This window comes from Chlorocebus sabaeus, chromosome 27 (assembly GCF_047675955.1).
Source record: "Chlorocebus sabaeus isolate Y175 chromosome 27, mChlSab1.0.hap1, whole genome shotgun sequence".
NCBI classification, from domain to species: Eukaryota; Metazoa; Chordata; class Mammalia; order Primates; family Cercopithecidae; genus Chlorocebus; species Chlorocebus sabaeus.
In genome coordinates, this window is record NC_132930.1 from 23,928,412 (window position 1) to 23,934,781 (window position 6,370).

A 6,370-nucleotide genomic window follows, 5' to 3' on the forward strand; every position below is an offset into this window, starting at 1 on the left:
CTTAAAAAAAAAAAAAAAAGAGAGAGAGAGAAGAATGTGGATATTTATTTGCTTGAGTTTAGAATCCATTTACCTGGAGTTGAGGCCTATGAAAACCTGGACAAAAAGATCACCAGGCCGCATGCCTGTCGATGGAATCTTTGGAATGGTCACTAACGGGGTGGGGCTGGGCGCTGGAGGCACTGAGCGGAAGGAGAAATTCTGTCACGGAGACAGAGGTGTGTCCAGAAAGGCTTGGTGAGAGACACACAGATTCGGCACGGGTCCTGAAGGACGCACAAGGGGGAGGGTGGCGGAGAGGAGGTGAGAAGGGCGTCTGGAAGGGCCAGGAACAATGCGGATGGGTCGGCATGATCCCTGGTCAGGGATGAGGGAGGAGCCTGTGACGAGATTGGGCTGCTTCTCCATGTTGGCAGACTGGGCTGCTGCTCTTGCTAACAGGGGACATGACCGAGAGCAAAGGTTACTTAGGACATTTTTCTAGGCATCTGAGTGTTGCCCAACTGGAACCACAGGCCAGAGTCCAAGTAGGCTGTGAGAAGAGGGGGATGGCCATAGTGGAACAACGGAGAAAACTGTCTAAGATTCGGGGCATTTAACTTACAGGTAGAGAGGAGTGTCGCCCTGAACCCCTATTCACTCCAGTGGGGACGGTACCAGGTTCAAGAGGCTGGAGAGGAGACCCAGCGCCAGCAAACGAAACATGAGATTTGGGGGGCAGGTTTTGAGACAGTCTCCCTCTGTTGCCCAGGCTGGAGTGCAGTGGTGCCCTCTCGGCTCACTGCAGCCTCTGCCTCCTGGGTTCAAGCAATTCTCCTATCGCAGCCTCCCAAGTAGCTGGGATTACAAGCGTGTGCCACCATGCCCAGCTAATTTTTGTATTTTTGTGGAGATGGGGTTTTACCATGTTGGCCGGGCTGGTCTCGAACTCCTGACCTCAAGTTATCTGCCTGCCTTGGCCTCCCAAAGTGTTGGGATTACAGGCGTGAGCCACCGCAGGGCCCGTGGGATTTTATTCGAGGCTTACATATGGGGGAGAAGGTCCAGTGGCCGTGGAGTGAACAAGAAATCTGCCTTCCCTACAGTAAAGTGGTGGTGGCTGGGCAGGAAAACCACAGCTCCTTGCAAAAAGCACGCAGTTTATGTAGCATTTCCACTTAACACCTTCCCCCAAACAATCGCCACCTGGCAATCCTCATTCAACCCGAAACTCAGGGCCTGGATCCCCATGTTCCATGGGATGGGCCAGCGACTCAGATGTTCCTGATAGACATGGAACAAATCTCCGAGTTCGCCACTCCTGGATTCCCTAACTCAGAACACACATTCAGGTGCATGTGCCATACAGAGTCCTTGTCAGAGTACACTTAAATTGTTGCTATCACGTGCACTTACCTATGAGGAGTCAGGGCTCAGCAGAAGTAAGGATGTCTTTCTCATAATAGAAGGGCCAAGTCATGGCAGACTTTGCACCTGGGTTAAGTCGTTTCGATGAACCCAAGAAGGCAGAGAGGTTTCGTCTCATGTGCCATTTCTGAGGAAATCATAGCACCTGCCTGGAGGGCTGTGCCGAAAAGGACATCAGCTCCTCAGACTTTCCTACAGACCTCTGCGTAAACAGCCCTATTCCCCTGCCTGACTGCATTTCCCACCGCTGAGCTCAGCTGGGCTCACCATGGGGAAAAATGGCCCAACGGTTAGCCCTACCCCTCAGTGGGGCCATCTGTACATTGACACAATGCCAACCACAACATTCCCATCCCTGAGCAAGTTTAGGCAGCGACTGTAACACTTGAGCCCTGGTTGGGAGAAGTCCTTGTGGAGTTTTTCCAACTCTAACATTTTAGGATGGAACCAAGGTGACAAAAACACAAAAGCTTAAATCCTACTTAGGTGGGTCCAAGATGAAATTGACCAGGCTTTGGTAACAGAGAACTACAGCGTCCCTGTTCACACTCAGCTATCAAGTGGATTAACCAGGACTCAAAAGGTGTTTCAAAACTCAAAGCACCACACCAAAGAATTCAACCAGTGAAATATTAACGGGTTGTGCTGGAAGATAAAATTAAATACTTAGTATTTGTCGAATACCAAAGCAAATTACACCAAATAACTCAAAATGAAATATTTAATTAGCTGCTCTGAAACGGATTTGTTCTGAAACCATTAATCTCATTAACACACACAACTTCCCTTTCGCAGTACCTGCTTTGTTTTTGTATGAGGCTGACACGCAGCTCACATTTGTCTACTTGTGTATGTGGATATCTCTAAGAGCCTCCTCGTAATACAAACTGTGTTTCTGCTTCCTTGCTTCCCATATTTGTGGGTAACATTCATTATCCACAAAACAAAATAAAGAAATTGCTCCAAATGAGAAACAGTCGGTGTTTCCAACTGCACAGAGAAGGGGCTATTTTTCCAGCGTGCACTGCAGATGTGGCAGCTGAATGCATGTGCACACGAAAACGCTAAATGAACAGCCCGCATAATCGTGACAATTATACGTTGCAATATGTTCTGTTTCTACTCATCAACTCGGGAAGTTCCAAGGAGGGGTAAAAAGTCGGTCGTTCTGTTCTCTTAAAACTGCAGTTTTGTGGACTCTACCTGCTTACTGATAAATGTGACATTATTGAAAAAATACTGTAATAAATTTAGAAACAAAGATTATTCCCACTGAAAAATTACATAATTAACATTTGGAAAGCAGCTGGAATTGGGGAGTATTGGAAAAATACCAATACAATACTGCCATCTAGAGGAAATTAGGAGAAACCACAGCCCTTTTTTATTTTTCTGATTGCCATCTTCCAGTTGTAAAATCAGCAGCGTAATAAAAGGGTTTGCTGGCTGGTATATGTGATAACGATGAGGAAGGGAGACTCACAGCTCCAAATAATGCAATCTTTAAATGAGAGATCTCAAAATTTTTCTTCACGTCCCTGAACTCTGAGGCGTCGGAGAGGTTGAGGAGGGGCACGTTAACCAGAAAAAGAGGGGCAAACTCAGACCTCCACGAGGCCCGCCAAGAGCCTGCATACATGTGCTGCCCAGTCTTAGTACTGCCCTTCCTTTTTTTTTTTTTTTTTTTTTTTTTTGAGTGGTTTGGTTGTTTGTTTGTTTAAGGAAAGCTGAAAATATGTGCATGTGTGTGAAATCTCCAGGTATTTTAATTTGGCAACTTCTAAAAAATTTAGCTGCGCTGTCTGAATAAAACATGTCTGAGGACCAGCTTTGGCTTAAGGCCAGCCAGTTTGTGACAGCCAGTTTGTGACAGCCAGTTTGTGACAGCCAGTTTGTGACAGCCAGTTTGTGACCCTTGGAATAGAAGAAAAAATATTGCCAGTGAATACTGACCAAATGAAACACGAAGAGAGAACCCAGGGGCTGTTACCAGCTTAGAAATGTGTCCAGTGCTTATGTGCCACACTGAAATGCCAGTGTAGTCAACTGAGAAGACAAGATTCGAACACAGCATTGGCTTTAGCTGTCCTGCCCTCTGTAATTTATACACCTGTGCACAGTAAGGCTTAATGAAACCGTGCGCCGTCTTTTTTTTTTTTTTTTTTTTTTTTTTTTTCCGACTCTTGTCGCCCAGGCTAGAGTGCAAGGGTGCGATCTCGGCTCACTGCAACCTCCGCCTCCCAGGTTCAAGTGATTCTCCTGCCTCAGCCTCTCGAGTAGCTGGGATTACAGGCGCATACCATTCACGCCTGGCTAATTTTTGTATTTTTAGTAGAGACGGCGTTTCATCACATTAGCCAGGCTGGTCTCGAACTCCCGACCTCAGGTGATCCGCCCACCTCAGCCTCCCAAAGTGCTGGGATTACAGGCGTGAGCCACTGAGCCCGGCCTGTGCACCATCTATCTGCAAATGCAGTAAGCGGTTTCCCCACTCACATGCTGATTCATCAGTAGGTTAGGCCAGTCCTTTCTCTAACCCTGGTTACGCCTGAGAAATCTCCCCCAAGAGTTCATCACCAGGTGATGGAAGACACAATGGGGAGAGCAACAAAGGAGAAGAAAGCACTAAAATAAAGTCAAAGACAGAAATTGCCAAAGAAGACAGAGGCTATTGTTCTGATGTTTTCAAATAATCACATCGTTAAACAAGGAAAAAAATCATAACTAACAATGGCCACAATGTCAAATAACCAAAAGAGACAGAGAAAAAAATGTGTACGAAGTGATGCCAGCCTCTGTGTGTGTCTCTATTGAGTAAATAAATTTTTGCACGTAGGGAGCACAATGCCAAACAAGTTGAGAGGTTGCCATTGATTTGCACTCTCAGCTAATTTGCACCGAGGTGCCCCAGCTTGTTTTCCCTCTTGGTTAAATAATCGAGGGGTTATAACTGTCACAGAACAAAGAAAACCATGACATGTGCATCACAATTTTTATATCTGATTCCACATACTTCTGATAAACAGATTAAGGAAGGACGTTTCAAATATGTATATGAGAGAGCCTGGGAGGGGAAGGTTCATGGGGCATAGCAGTCAGAGAGGTGAGGGAGGGTCAGCCTCCCAACTTGCCCTTTTCCTTCTTGTTCCATTGTTTCAATGTACGAAAAAGGAGTGTTGAAACGTACTCTTGTAATTGTGGATTTGTCTGGTTCTTGCCTTAATTGCACGAGTTTTTGTTTCATGCATTTTGAAGCTCTGTTATCATGTACTTCTTATATAAACACACATATTTAGGATGTTTGTGCACTGTTGGTAAATTAACCCTTTCCTCATTATGAAATGTCCCTCTTTCTATGTAGTAATAATCTTTGTCTTAAAGGCTACTTTGGGTGAAATTGATATAAGCATACCAGCTTTCTTATGCCTACTATTTTCTGATACATAATATCCCCCTCCTTTTTTACATGTCTATTTATACTTAAATTTCATCATTTATGGGCAACACACTGTGGGTCTTACATTTTTATTCAGTCAGAAGTTCTCTGCCTCTTGAATGAAGAGTGTAGTCAGTTCACTTTAAGTAATTATTAATATGACTGGGTTTAATTGTATTATCTTGCTATTTTGTGTTTTTCCAGTCTTTTTTTTTTTTTTTTTTTTTCTTTTTCTGAGACGGAGTCTTGTTCTGTCACCCAGGCTGGAGTACAGTGGTACAATCTCGGCTCATTGCAACCTCCGCCCCCCAGATTTAAGCAATTCTCCTGCCTTAGCCTCCAAAGTAGCTGGGATTACAGGCACGCACCACCACGCATGGCTAGTTTTTGTATTTTTAGTAGAGGCAGGGTTTCACCATGTTGGCCAGGCTGGTATTGAACTCCTGACCTTGTGATCCGCCTAACTCGGCCTCCCAAAGTGCTGGGATTACAGACATGAGTCACCATGCGTGGCTTCTCCATTTCTTTTTGTTTGTTCTTGTTCCTCCATCTCGTCTTGCTTGTTTTCTTTTGAATTAACCACATTTTTAATATTCTGTGCCTTCCACTGAGGTGTTAGGTATGTCTTATTTTTTATAGCAGCTGCTCTAGTGAGCACATTCACCCTTACCTTACCACACACTACAGAGTAATATTCCACTTCATGTGAAATGCAAGGTGCTTTCAAGAGTACAGTTTCATTTTTCTCCCCTGAGCTATTATTGTCATATTTTATTCAACATATATTATACATTTCAAAATGCAATATTACCTTTGCTTCAAAGTGTTATATGTTTGTTAAAGAACTTGAGAAGTAAGATCGGGCATGGTGGCTCGCTCCTTTAATCCCAGAACTTTGGGAGGACAAGGCAGGAGGATCGCTTGATGTCAGGAGTTCAAGACCAGCCGGGCCAACATAACAAGACCCTGGATAAAATTTCTCTTCATCTTCCAACTGATCTCAACTTTTAAAAATATAAAGAAAAGAGAAATTGAGAATAAAACACACAGTACTTTTTATATTTATCCATATATTTAAAACTTCTGGTGCTTTGCTTTACTTTCCATAGGTCTGAGTTTTCATCTAATATCATTTCTTTGGAGGCTAAAGAACTTCCGTTAGCATTTCTCTTAGTGTAGCTCTGCTGGCAACACATCTTCTCAGCTTTTTAGAAATGGATCTGAAAATCTATTTTATTCTAATTTTTGAAGGATATTCATGCCAGATAAAATTAGCATGAAAACACCTGTTGCGACAGTTTTCCTTCTTCTTTCAATGAGTTTAAGAAGTTGTTTTGCCGGGCGCGGTGGCTCAAGCCTGTAATCCCAGCACTTTGGGAGGCCGAGACGGGTGGATCACGAGGTCAGGAGATGGAGACCATCCTGGCTAACACGGTGAAACCCCGTCTCTACTAAGAAATACAAAAAACTAGCCGGGCGAGGTGGTGGGCGCCTGTAGTCCCGGCTACTCGGGAGGCTGAGGCCGGA